General features: G+C 36.9%; 1 protein-coding gene across 2 annotated transcripts in view; it reads left to right on the forward strand.

Annotated features, from left to right (window-relative positions):
• The first annotated feature begins 631 nt into the window (after positions 1–631).
• Positions 632–15,291, forward strand: part of jakmip2 (janus kinase and microtubule interacting protein 2) — a 52,850-nt gene continuing 38,190 nt past the window's right edge. The window contains exon 1 of one of the 2 annotated variants that reach the window (XM_030153972.1): positions 632–825. The gene's annotated coding sequence lies outside the window, so the exon portion shown is untranslated. Of the gene's footprint in view, positions 826–8,675; positions 8,810–15,291 lie in introns of those variants that run through there. The other variant, XM_030153973.1, reaches the window with a different exon arrangement.

Raw genomic sequence — 15,291 nt, forward strand, 5'->3', positions numbered from 1 at the left:
TTGCAGTGTTTGGGATGGTGCATAAGTGTCTACTGTGTTGGCTGATGTGGAACTAAAACAACAAAATCCATGAATATACAAGAGAACAGCTGGAGAATAACTGTCCACTGTAGTGACCACTATGCATGAAAGGGTTAACTCTGAGTTTTCATGAACATCTCTATCAAATATATGAAATTAAATATGGGAAAATACATGATTTACAGTGAAAATGCCAAATACAGAGGATAATATTATAATAAACGGTGATGAATTACTTAAGAAAGGTTATATAGAGAAAAAAAAAAAGGGAACTGACACAAAAGTAGCACTGGGTCTTTATGGGTTAAAATGATTACAAACTGCTAATTCTGTATTTGTATTTTGTATTTGTAGACTGAAAGGTGTTAATACTGCAAAAACTCTGCATTCAGAACATTTTCACATCATAAACTTCTCAGATAAACCCTGCTTTGTAGCATCTCCTGCTGTGTTGTATATGAGGGCTGTTGCAGTGAAATAATGGATCTGATGGGGGCCCCTCTGCTGGATCCCTGAATCCTGGGTGCAGGTCTGTGTTCAGTACTAGTGTGTTTACTGCGGTACGTGGATCCGGAGCCGGTGTGGGGCTGAGCTGGAAACCAGTGAGCTCATTGTGGCCGCATATGGAGAGGAGGGCGGGGCTCCCAGCATCATCACCACCGGCCATCACTGCTTCATTGTACCGACTGCTGCTGATGCTGAGATCGGAGCAGAGGAGACGAATTTTCTTTGCAAAAGCGAACATGGCATGGGCGCGATTTTACACGGATTAGGTCTTGACGCACGATGCGCATCGTTTACGAGGTAAGATTTGGGGATGTTTTCTCCGCTCGGGGTGAAACATCGTTGGTGAAGGGGCTGACAGACTAGCAGGCCTGTTGGTTTGAGTCAGGATGAGAGGATCCACACTGGACTAGGGGGGGGGTTCACTGTCAAAAACAACATTAGCGCAATATGGCACCATCGTGACAGATAACACGGACGCGTAAAAGTGTGGGTTGTTTTTTTTTTTTTTTTTTTTTTTTGTGGTTTCTTTTACTGTGTGCAATTGGCTCAGGCTGCAGATCGGAAGTGGCAGAGTCTGGCCTTCACTAGCAAAGCCCTTTAAACACGACGGGGATGAAGCGTATGTCCGCTGGGGGATTGCCATCTTCTAAACACGGATGCTCACACTGCATGGCGCATCCTCCGTGTGCAGGATCTGTGCAGGATCTGTGCGCAGGCTGCTCGCCTTTCGGTACCGGACTTGTTGTGCGCTAAGTTGTTGTTGCATTGGCCTCAGGTGAAGCGTCGGCTGCTCCTCTTAATTGCGCATATCGTTACGCCGTGTGCGCACATTTTCCTCCCTGACGAGACATCACGCGTTCATGGACACGCCGGTCTGAAGGGCTCCTCTCTGCTCTCTCCGAGGATTCCGCAGTGGTGTTTGACTGGGATGGCAGACTCGGAATGGCCTGGCTGGGCCTAGTTCTGCCTCAGGGTGTTCCACTGGCCTCATTTACACACATCACTCCCGCTGGAAAAAGGCCATTCCTTACAGTATTGTTTTAGGGTCAGCACAGATGTAGGCTGGTGACTGGATCTGAGTTAATAGTTTATAGATTTAATAGGTGGAAAAAAATAGAAGAGCCATGAAAACATTGATCTGAAAGAAATCGATCCATAGCTAGAGTATCTGAATGTAACTAAGTGAATTTAAAGCTGTAAAAATGAGCAGAAACTGTAGGCTACTTATTGCATTGTATTTATCTTCTCAAAAATATCAATATAGAAGTCAGTGTATGGTTTATAGCACAAAGAAAAGGCATTCAGCTGAAATTAATTATCAATTACATGGAAACATATTAACCCTTTCATGCATCGTGGTCACTACAGTGGACAGCTGTTCAAAGCTGTTGTCTTGAATATTCATAGGTTTTGTTGTTTTAGTTCCATATCAGCCAACACAGTGGACACTTATGCATCATCCCATACAGTGCAGTTCATGTCATTACTGTAACTATGCTGTTCTTGATAAACCTGACCTGCAGTGACATGTTTTAGTCTAAATCAACAAACAAAACAGGTTTGTTTTTTTTTTTTTTGCATAGTATCTCCGTGAGGTGAATAATAACTAGTATTAGAGTATGATAAAATGTGGGAAAACATCTGATTAGTAGCATTAAAAATGTTTTGTTGTTTTTTTTTTGCATAGTTTTCCATATCACTTACTGATATTAGGTCTTAAATACATGTTTCTTTGCTTGAAAAATTAAATGCATGGTGTCCGGCTGAGTGGACCTTTTTGCAACTCCTTAAAAAAAAACAAAAAAACTCGATTGCATCGTTTTTTTCATGCCTAAAGAGGAATTAAAAACACTCAGGAAAAATATCTTGACTAAGGCTCTCATAATTCATGCATGAAAGGGTTAACAATGTCACATGACTGAATTAAGAATTAGGAATTTGGTAAGGGTGCCTGCCACAGACACACAGACAAAAACAAAAAATTTGCAGCATGAAAAGTCCAGGGTGTAAGATTTAGGTTGATTTCAGACATTCAAACTGTAGAAATGGAATCAAATATTAATAGTTATGTTTTCTTTAATGCATAATCACGTCGAAATTAGATTCATTATTCAGAATGAGTTCACATCTACAGGGGGAGCAGGCTGCCATCCATGAGGTCTGCCATGTTTCTATTGAACTGATTACATTTTTGCGTATTATAGAAGGTCAGATTCAACGTTAATGTGCATTAACATCACCCACAATGTCTGAGTGCAGAGGTAATATCCTCTTAAAGCTGCAGGAGTCAAAATCAGAGGGGAAAATGGTAGACTTTGAAACCTTCCTTCTGCAGCTCTATATTAACCCATAAAGATCCAAACATCCACCAGTGACCAAAAGCATCTGCTGATGATCCACTAATCCTATAAATACATGTAAATAATTGGTGTAAAATGCAGTTTGTCATTTTTTCATGGTCATCAGATGTGACCCATTTCAGAGACTCCGTAGTGAACATGGAAACACTGTCATCTTCTACAACATTGATTCACCAGTAAAACCCATGGAGTTGGATTAATGACAGTGGATGGAGACACTTGGTTTATGTTCAATTAATGATAGATTTATTGAAAAGTTACTGTTTCCTCAGTTTTTCTCTGTTTCTGGTATAATACCCCTTAACTTTACTCTGAGCATTTATGAACATCTACATAATTACTTAACTAAATGCAGGAAAATACCTAATTTTCACTTAAAAATACAGAGGATAATATTACAATGAATGGTAATAAATCACTTAAGAAAGGTTAAATATAGAGAAATATTAATTTGGGAACTGAAACAAAAGTAGCACTGGGTCTTTATGGGTTAAAGTACAAAGCTAGATGAACCTGATTTCATTTCAGTCTACGATGGAAAAGTGACACTGCTTTTCAGGCTTCCACATTGATCTGACAAAATCTGAACTAAGAAATTATAGCTGTCAGTCACATTTTGACCCTCCTACCTGTCTGAAAACACTTGTGATAAGACAAAATCTGAGTGTCTCAGGGTAGACTTTGTACAACCTGAAAACACAGGCAAAGGCCTCATGAACATGTCTTGTGTTTCCTTAAAGATAATAATGATAATTACACTGATAAAAATTTGGATGCGCTTATGCACTAAAAAACACATAACTATGAACTTGTGATTGTCCAAAATCCACCTAAATCCTACATGAGCATGTCTTGTGTTTCCGTAAAGATATAATACTGATAAATGCGCTGATAGATAATAAAGGACATTTTGATCCATGATGCTAAAATAAAGCTCTTTAACAGAATACCCAGAGAACATAAAAAACAGGCTCTAATGAAAGACTGCAAAAATAAAAAATGAAAATTCCTGCTTATGTACTAGAGCGTGAGGAAAGGGATATTCAGTTTGTTGCAAGCCACAGCTTTACCATGAGATTTCACTAAATATTACACACTGAAGGTAACTGGAATCACATTGAACTAGAAGGTTTAGATAGGATTTTAGTTGTGTTACATTATAACTTTCTAAGGACAAACATTTTGGTTTAATTCACAGTTTAACATTGTGCAGCAGATGTGCCTTTAATGCACTTTTCCTGCCATAGGAATTATTTCAGGTTTTGGTATTGGATCTCAGACGGATGGATTAGGAGTCAATTCTGATCTGAACTCAGAAGCAGACAAACATAATCCTAAAACAAACAGGAGAGCAGCAGAGAGGGGCGTCACGGCAGCTGATGCGACGGCTCTTTGTACCGACTTACATCACGTCCACATCCCAGACTGATTAAACCGAAGTTACTCAGTGACATTAGGGCAGAGTTGGCATCAGTATGACTAAATTTTCTGACTGGATTACATAATCTGGATTAACAGAAAGGGAAAAGACTTCAAGGATGTGCTTACTTAATAGAAGACTATAACAAAGTAAAAAGAAAGAAGAAGAATCCCAGAGTACAGATCGTTCTGACGAGGTCTTAGGCAAATTTTGGACCGTGGACTTTAAATCCATCTGACTTGATCATTTTTATGTAATGTCTTAAACACATTAACTGGATTTCATTTTAAGAGTAGCTAAGCCTTTGGAAAAGGAGACCTATTATATGATATCTGAAAATGTCCTCCAGCCCTTTGATTGGATGACGTCAAAAGAACTTTATATAAATCATAGATGCACAAAAAAAAAAAAAGAATTTTGTAGTGACCCATCATGGATTGGATTCTTAATCTTGTTGCATGTAGATCAACACAGAAACCAGTGCTACTGCATTTTCTGGAAAAAACAGAAATATTATTAATATTATGAATGTATTCTATGTAGTTTGCTGTATTTTTGCTTTGCTTCAATCAAATGGAGGAGGTTGGAGTAGAAACTTTAGGATTTTTCCACCAGAACAGCTTTTACATACCATCTCCTGTAAATATGTCAACAAGTTAAGATTTTGTATCTGTACCTTAACTGTCTTGTGTCATCATACTGATCAGTTTGGAAAATTAGTTTGAACCTCCTAAAATCCACCAGGTGGTTGGTGGTTTATTTTAGGGTCAGGAGGATTAGGCTGGGAGTTAATATTAGTGTTACAGAGGAACACAAGGCTCTGCTGATTTCGGGGTCATTTTCGCACTTTCCAGTAGCTGAAGTGTGTGGAAGATACCAGTCTGCCAGAATGTACCTCTGCAATGAAAGATTGACCTTTGTAGGTCAATTGTGTTCAATTTTATTCAATTGTAGCATCAGGTTATGGTCAGGTTATTTCTAGGTTGTGATGGGGACATAGTAGTGCCTTGTGTTTTTTTAGGGACAACTTGGTGACCTGTTAACATGGAGCATGAAGGGGGATATGGGGGGTCTCTGGATCCCTGGTTGTGATGGAGACATCCTTTAGGGCAGGGGTAGGTAACTCTGGTCCTTGAGGGCCGATATCCTGCATGTTTTAGAGATGTCCCTCTTCCAGCACACCTGGAAGCCATTACATTGTTATCAGGCATCTGCAGAGCTTGAGCATTGATTGAACCAGGTTGGCTGGAGGAGGGAAACAGCTAAAACATGCAGGATATCGGCCCTCGAGGACCAGAGTAGCCTGCTTTAGGGGTCCTGGGTGATGTGGAGCAGAGGGTTCAGGGGAGGAGGGAAGGCTGTGGGCAGTCCTGTCGCTAATGTCCTTCACTCTTATCATGTTTGGGTTAACCATCCCAAGAGCATGACGCACTGGAGGTCTGCATTCAGTGTCGTTTGGATGAATCCCATCAGGTCAAAGTCAGTCTTTACATTTCCAATAAGACGTCATTTCAAAGGGAGCAGTATCTAGTCGGGGTGGCAGGGTGGTGCAGTCGTTAGCACTGTCGCCTCACAGCAAGAAAGACCGGGGGGGTTCTCTCCGGGTACTCCAGCTTCCTCCCGCCATCCAAAGAAACGCACTAATAGGATTATTGGTCAAGTGTGAATGTGAGAGTGATTGGTTGTTCATCTCTATATGCAGTGGCGGCTCATCAATAGAGGGCGCTAGGATGCTGCCCCACCTGTCTCCCATGAAGAAGGTGATAGGAATCACATAAAATGATTTTACAAACATATTAACATTTAAATAAATGACCTGTACATGATTCAGCCTGTGAGTATTGTGTATAATCTGCATTCAAGTGTAGTTATTGTTTTCAGTAAATGTTTTCAGTCACTTAATGAGCAGTATTTCCTGTTTGGGGGGCAAAAATCTTTTTTCAAGGCCCTCCGTTTACCATAATTCACAGTAGACCCTCCTCAATACCAGAAAAATTTGCGCCTAAGCACCACCCACAGGAGTAAATGTCGCACCCCAAAAAGAATCAAGACCTTCCTCAGAAATGGAATCAGCGAATAGGTCCGTAAGTAATACTAGTGAGCAACATCTAAGTGGTTAACGAGACTGACTCCAATGTGGGAGAGCGTGGGATCGATTCCCAGCATGAGTGGTACTGTCATTATGTTTTAGCCCTTTTACGGATTTTCTGTTTTTAATGCCATGCGATCTACCCCCACTACCTTCACCAGTGGTCTAAATGCATTATCCATACTATCAGTGGAAAAGACACTTGTCGGGGACATGCCTGACTTTAACAACAGAGTCAAAGAAAAATGTGTATGTTTGAAGGATAGACAGGTGAAATTCACATATAAAAAAATCCATGACTGAAAGCACATGCTGTGTATTTTTATATTAATTGAAATTCATATTTTCAAATAGTGGTGTATGTACTTTGGTGTATCCTAGTGGTGATATGTGGTTATAGTGCAGTGAAATATAGTGAAAACTGACTTGGATACTGCGTCACGCCAAAAAAAAATTTTCACCAGCTTTACGATGAACTGGCGACACATCCAGGTTGGACCCTGCCTTCGGCCATAGGTAGCTGGGATAGGCTCCGGTGACCGTCTGGAGATAAAGCGGTTCAGAAGATGACTGACTGACTGACATTTTCTAATCACTATGTTCCACATGTGGCTGAAATACAAACTACACTCCATCAGCTCAAATGTAACACTAACCCAAGTCATGGTACAGCTGTAGAGCTGACTGCGAAATGGCTGTCACATAGTACTGCTGTAGAAAATATTGGCTCAAGGTTGAAGTATTATTTTAGATCTGAAAAGGACAGAAATCAATCGTGTTCTCGGCTTCTCCTCGTTTAGAGCCTGCGATGCCCACTCATGTCTTTTCTCAGCTTTTACATGTTCCCAAATCAATACAAAAAGCCATTATACAGTGGAAAAAACCTTTGAAAGATGTTAATAGCCACATATTATATCTCTGGTGCATCTTTGTACAATACAGAACAATCTGTGAAGTATATGAATATACTGTATATAAAATCAAAATCCTTGTCTTTGTAGACTATTAATAGCAAATAATATATCTGCAGACAAAAGGCAGCAAAGCTTCCCCTTCCACTCGTATCGTCATAGACTCTGTCTGGAAAATCCGGGACTGAAACCTAATTTTGATATCTTAGAAGTCAAAAGTGGGTCATGGTGCCAGTGTGCTTCATGTTGTAGCATTTAATACACATAAGCTCACATTTATACACCAGCACTGTGACTCATGCACAGACACACATACATTTGAACACTCATAGTCACAGCGGAGAAGAGGGAAAATAGGCCACTCAGCTCGCTGCAGTGCCTCTGTCTGACTTCCCCTTCTCCTCAGTGTTTGGTGTGCTCCCTTCTGCTGCTTGTTCAGACAGATATACATGTCCCTTCAGTTGTAACAGACTTTTTTTTATTGTTATTCAAAGCCTGCCTTTCATTCATCCACAGATGCCCTTAAGCCTTAACTGTTCAGGCTTCAGGTGAAGGTTTTATGTTACATGAAGCTCTTATTTTTTATATTCTTGTTTGTTTTAAAGGTTCACTGTACAATATTTAGTGACAGATTGCAACCATCAGAATATCCCCCACTCCCTCCCATATGGTTAAAAAAAAACAAAAAAAAAAGAGGCTTTTGTCAGAGCCGGTGCTTGTTTTGTCTGTCGTGGGCTTTTTAGTTGAGGGGTATTAACTCCAGTCAGAGGTGACAGTAATGCACCTTAAAGCTGGATGCCACCTGCTAAAAAAAGAAGAGGAGGAAGTCAGGTTTGAGCGACTGTAGTAATATTTCTCATGATTATACATAAAATAAAAACATAATTATGAATATTAGAGATTATAATGTATATAAAAATATACTGTGATAATAGATTATTTTCAGTTTCAGCAATTTTATCCACCTTAAACACTGGAAGTGTCTTTATGCTGTTTTTTAAGGTAGAATGTGTTCTTTTGGTTTATTATTAGAACATAATTATACTGCATGTTCATTCTCAATGTGGCTTTTATTATTATTTTCATTTATCATCCAAACCAGGGCTTTATTTTGAGTGATCTTATTTTCTAACAGTACAATCCATGTGTACCGGAGAGAAAGAATTTTTTTTTTTTTTTTTTTTTTTTTCACAGATGTTAGAAATATAATATTGCTATTGTTAGTTGTTGCAGTTATAATTTAAGGGTTGCCAGTATGTCCTGCTTGAGCCTCCCTCTAGTTCTTAAAGGAATACTGTAAACAGCAGCTGCAAGACCCAGGACTTTAAACCCTTTCTGGCAGGACAGTAGAGTAGAAATGAGATTAATGTTCTTGAGTATTGGAGATCTCTTAGGAGTCTGTTAAAAACCATCCCCAGCTTTGTGAAACGATGCTTGTCAGTGTAGTGGGTTTGCACACAGCTGGATGTTCCTACTGACAGAACCGGGAGAACTGACAAAGGTAGAGGCACTCCGACACGTTTGTCTTTGATTTAGTTTCTTTCTTTACTTATGTTTGTAGAACAGGAGGAGTGTTGAATTTGACTGTTGCATTATTTTTTTTGATATGGTTTGGAAAAAAAAAAAAAATTCAAAGCTGCTATCACTATCCATGCTTTTTGGTCCATAGTTTTTGGGTTTTCTTATATATTTATATATGTTTATTATTTAATTCTATTTTTTGATGAGAAATGTGATGTGTGTGTCAGTAGTTTGAAGTGTATAAAAAGGAGGAATTAGCAACAATTTAATCTATACAATAAGATTAGTTCATTTAGATAAATTCTGTATTATCTATATTATAAAAGCCAAGTGGCCTCTGTGTGTGTACTTGTATGTGTGTCTGGGGATTCACACAAAATCCAGAAAGAGCTGACTGCTGCAATTTGGTATACTTATGTATTTTTGGTCGAGGAACAGACTAGTGAAAATTGCAAGTTAATAGGACCAATATTTCGGGAGATATTAGTATTTTTGGAATATAATAGCCTACAATCATGTTGCAATACCCAGAACACTTTGGTGGTGACTGCAGGACAAATGTGTATAGCATGCACAAATACACAACAGCATAAAAAATAGACACATCTAGAACCCGTGGATCCCCATGGGTCAACACACTAGTCATATTTATTTTTGCTGGAACCATGGCAGGTAAAGTAGGAGTATTTTCATCCAGTTGTATTTATTTGATTTTTCAGTCATTAAAAAGAGTGTAAACATTCACTCTAAATCAACAGGAATTCCGTTGTAGATGGAAAACTGCAACAATGAGCTACAGACACAAATGTTTTGACAAATTGTAGAAGAACCTGACAAACTATATAATTCAGGGGTTCAATTTAGGGGCAACAGTTTAGACTAGCTTCAGGTTTTAGCAAATACTGACTACCTTCTACTACTTCTGTCTGTCAGCTTCTCACTGCAGCCGGGTAGTAATATATGATATTTAACAGGAAAAGTTTTAAACCAAGGTAATGATGGTAATGCTGAAAACTAGCTCTAAATGTTCACATAATAGGTGCATAAATTTGCATTTTCTTTTGTCAACTTTCTAAAAATTCTGTTAAAATTTGCAAAGCATTTGGTTGGAAAAACCGCCTAAACAGAATAAGTAAAACTTCCCATCACTGCTAAAGCTGATAATTAAGCTTTAATTGGCCATCCACCTTCTGCAGGTGATGGAGAAAAGCCCTTTTTCTAAGCAAGAAAAATCTGCTGCTATAACATCCTGAGCTTAAATATTAATGATGTTCCTATAAAAAGCCTATCATATGAAAAAGAGATGCTGAGCAAGAGTATTTCCTGGGTTTTCCCATGGGAAATAAAGTGACAGGAACCCAAAGGTTTGAGACAGGCTCATGCTGTTTGTTAATCTCATCAGCAGGAAGACAACACAGTGAAATTAACGTCAGCCCTGAAATCATTTAAGCTCCCATAGATCACTGTTACACTGTGAAAGCACTGAATCTCATAGCATAAGTCATACACTATATAGACAAAAGTATTGGGACATGTTGAATTCAGGTGTTTCTTTTCTAACAGGGTTCTGGGACACAAAACAATAATGACAAATGTCATAATATAGTTTTATATTGTGATAAATATCATTGCAATTGTTAGTTTCATTTAAATTATCTTTGCTTCCAAAATGCCTCAGAGATGGTTTTTACTTTATTTCTCTCAACTTTGATTTTTTTTTATCCATGACTATGACTTTTTAAATATTCTAACTCTAAATTTCTAAAATATTTTTCATGCTCTGACTGTAAATAATAATTTTCTACCACAACTAACCATCTAGCTTTCTTCACATCTCACTTAGGAAGAAAAATCTCCCATTAAACTTAAAAAGGAAATATTGATGTTTCTAAACTATATGGACAAAAATATTGGAACACATCATGGTTACAGCTGTAAGATGTCCTGTTCATGCTGATCTGATATATAAACATCAATATTGATAATCAATATTGATATTTATCACCATATAAAACTATATTATGGCATTTGTCATTATTGTTTTGTAGTTCATATCCCACCTGAATTCAATGTGTACTTTTGTCCATATAATGTATGACTTTGGCAATTATGCTATGAGGCTAATGGAATGTAAAAATAGAACTGTAAGCCCAAATAAAACAGTCGGAAGCTGCTAACATCTGGGGGCGGGCTCAGATTCACCTGTGATGCCTGTCTGTGGGTGTGTTGTGTGCACTCTGACTAGCTGGCGGATTATGTGGAGTTCTGAAAATGGAATATGACAGTAATCAGATTGCCTGTGAATTCATATCTGGTAACTCCTCAGTATGCGGCTGCTGGCGACGCTTTGTAGGTTAATACAGCATTAGTAGTCATGGTGAGCTATGATGATGATGGTGATGATGATGACAATGATGCTTTCAATGAGAGATGAATCATGAGTTAGCATGCATTGATACAACCCACTCTTATTGAGCTTGACCAGCCAAAGAATAAATCGGGTGGAGGAAACAGAATGAAGGACTTGAACAGATGACTCTCCAGGCTCCATTGTCTTACTATAATATACTACATTATATTGTACAGTACTGTGTAAAAGGAATTAGGTTTGTTGGCTTAGTAAAGTTATTATTATTATTATTATTATTATTATTATTATTATTATTATTATTATTATTATTATTATTATTATTATTATTATATTTGATTATTAGTTATAATGAAGTTATAATTGCATGTCTCAGTTTTTGTATTAATGTCCAATCTGGATGTACAGGCTAGGAAGAATGTTTCAGGGAAAAAACATTTCTTATAAACCAAAGAGGTAGCATTTAGTTTGACCTCCCTTTGCACCTAACATGTCTTTTACTCTTTTGACAATACGAGATTTATTGCATGAATTTTCTAATATTTTATACCAGATTTCATTCAACACATGTCAGATGTTTCTAACTGTTTATGCTGCTTCTTGTCATGGGGTTAGGGGTCACATTAAATCATCACTTTAACCTTCAGAACTTTAGTTCAGTGTGATGTGTCTTTTAAGGTTTTGTACATATTTTCTGTGTTTTCTTGTTGTATCTCTAGAAAAGAGAGTGAGGAGTAAATGTATGTGCTCATTCAGCCCTGCCAAAACAAAGTTAAATGTGGCCTAAGACTTTAGCTCAGTAGTGTATATTATGTTATAATATATGGTAATTTAATGAATATTCAGGAAGCAGTTACATGTATATCAGAGTTTCATTAAGTTTTATACCTTAAAGGAGCTATTTGTAATATTTCTTCTTTAAAAAGTCATTACAGTGAGATAAGAAATGAAACATGAGAAAGAACAATCTTTTCTTAATGCAAAAGATGTCAGATATTCATACCAGACCATCAGTCTTGGATGGGCGTGCCTTATTAAAGTCTACAGGTCTGCAGTAAAGTAACATCTAGTTTTTTGTTGAAACGTGCAATTTCTCATTGCACGTGATATGCATCACCAACACTAAAGTATTCATTACCTAGACATATTTCACCTTGGGGAGGTGAAAAAGTATTTAAAGAAGTGAAAATCCCTACAGTCTGGTCATGTTGAAGCTGCAGAGATATCTTCAGTGACTGAACAGAATGTGAATAGTATGACTTCCAGATGTGCAGTCTATGTAGCAATGTATCACACTCTGATACTTCAACAGATTTACAATTAAATTACAGTTAAAAATAATATAAAATTATCTTTTAAATTGACAAACATGTAAAAATGACTTGCCTCTCACCGTTGACTGTCACATCACACTCCATGGGACACATCCAAAAGACATGAGTCTACATCCCTCTGTTAAAATGTGCAGAGAGAGTTAGTGAAAATGCAATTATCAGCACCCGCAGCCTCCTCAGTAAGAAACCATGTTCGTAGCCAAAAGGTGATAAATAATTGAAGTAAAATGAAAGTCAGCATTGGCATTGCTTTACTGCACTTAAAGTGTACCTGTACTGGTCATGCTTATGACTTTTAATTGTACTTTGTGCATTACTTATAAGCAAGAGAGTTGCAGTTCAGTAAAAAAATCACCATAAATGCATCACGCTGGACCTTTTTATTACGTGAATTACGGAAGGGGGCAGAACCTATGGGGATGAGCCATTTCCAACCAGAAGTGATGGACCTGTCATTGTCTCTATATGATTGAGTGCAAGTAAACACACAGCAGTCATTGAGCAAGATTGAGTTGAAAGGACGTGTTCAAGAAGTAAACTATAGTGATTTTGAGGAAATGGGTGTAAATGGTCACCTATTTGATCCGATAATGTTTCATCCTAGACTGGTGTCTGCTGCACGGGGTCAGTAACCAGTCCATCACAGCCCAGGTAATGAATGAATGAATGAATGAATGTTTATTTCAGTTAAATACAAAATACAAAACATATACATATAAAAAAAAAACAACAAAACAAAACACATACATATTAAAAAACAAACAAACATAAAATTAACACATTTTGTAACTGAAAAAGGAAGAAGCTGAAGCCGGAGGCTTATTTCTGCTTCTCCTATTCACATCCTTAGTCCACACCTGAAGTTGCAGCAGATAAATACTTAAACACAAATTATACTACAGTCAGTGTTATAAATCATTTTGTAATCATATTACTTTCATAGCCCTTCATAATTTGACAAATTAAATTCTTTTTGAAACTCAACAGTGAGCTACACAATTTCACTTCATCCTTCAATTCGTTCCATAGCTTGACACCAATAACTGAAACATTGTGATATTTAACGTTTGTTCTTACTTTACATTTTTCAAACACAAACATCCCTCTTAAATTATAATGTCCTTCTCTTAACTTAAAAATTTTCTGAATACAAAAAGGAAGGTTTTTACTTTTAACGCAAAACATAAATTCCATTGTTTTTAAATATACAATATCAAAAAATTTTAGTAAACCAGATTCTACAAAAAGTGGATTACTTGTGTTGTAATCAGACAACACAATGTTAGTGTCATTACTGGAGCTGGAACAGCCCATGAAGGAGGCAACATATCACTGACCATGAATGACTGACAGAGCAGTGAATTAGTACTCGCATGTACTTGACAACGGGCTATGATGTAAGTTACCTGATGGAAGCGCTAGTATTATACATGGTCTTTTGAAATAGCTAGCAATGAAAATTCACTACAGGTACCCTTTAAATCTCATAATGAATGAATGAATGAATGAGTGAATTAATGAATTTATTTTTGGTTTTACATCAATCATTGTACTCAGTACATCAATCGTAATAAACATAAAAACCAAAAAAGGAATAGGCTAGAAACAAAAGCTTATTTTTTTGCCTATCCTTTTCAACTAAAACACTGCTTACATCAACTTAAATGTGTACAGCATTGAGCATTAATAATGTTTGATACTGATCTCACAACATTTCTTCTAATCTGGTGAACTGGTGATGTAATGATACCTTGTAAATGTATACAATTAGTAGAAGTTGTGCTAGGCCAGTTACATTTGATGTGTGTTGATACAAGTTTCAGAACAAACTGTGGTGGTTCTGATCTTGTTTGGACCATTCAAGAAGCATCTTTAGTGCCACAATTACTATACTATACTGTGCTACAATGTAAACTATAGTCTGACACAGCACATAGAGATTATGGCAGCAGTGTAATTTTGACTGGTTGAATTTTTTGTCAACTGTCTGTCTGCTGATGCCATATCATAACACAGATATAATGTATACAATAAATTCAACACTTTTTTCAGTGAATGTTTGTACTTGCAGTGTTAATTCAGTGGGGTTTGCTTCCTGGTACTACTGCGCCTGCCACTGATGAAGCTAAAAAACATAAATTAGTTAAATTCGTACCTCCCACTAGCTCAGAATTAACTCTTCTGCAATATATCAGTCCAACACTGGAAAAAATCCAAATCTTACCAAGTGTGTTTTTCTCATTTCTAGTCAAAATATCTCATCACACTTAAAATAAGACATAATCACCTAAAGAGTAACTTTTCAGTGCGATATAAGAACTTATTTTTATACAATAGATCTTGAAAATTTTATTTCAAGAAATCTTACCAAGATAATTTTCACTTGTTCCATTGGCAGATTTTTTTTGCTAAATTCAAGATTTTTTTTATTTTTTATTTTTTGCTTAATTCAAGCAAAAAAAAATCTGCTAATGGAACAAGTGAAAATGATCTTGGTAAGATTTCTTGAAATAAAATTTTCAAGATCTATTGTCTAAAAATAAGTTCTTATATCTCACTGAAAAGTTACTCTTTAGGTGATTATGTCTTATTTTAAGTGTGATGAGATATTTTGAGTAGAAATAAGAAAAATACACTTGGTAAGATTTTGATTTTTGCAGTGTGCTCTTCGTCACAACAGGAAATATAGAATAATGGACGAGAAAGAATAGAAATGTGTACAGTATGCTATAAATAGGTCATATAACGAAGCATTACAGA

This window comes from Sphaeramia orbicularis, chromosome 14, assembly GCF_902148855.1.
Source record: "Sphaeramia orbicularis chromosome 14, fSphaOr1.1, whole genome shotgun sequence".
In the NCBI taxonomy this organism is placed as follows: domain Eukaryota; kingdom Metazoa; phylum Chordata; class Actinopteri; order Kurtiformes; family Apogonidae; genus Sphaeramia; species Sphaeramia orbicularis.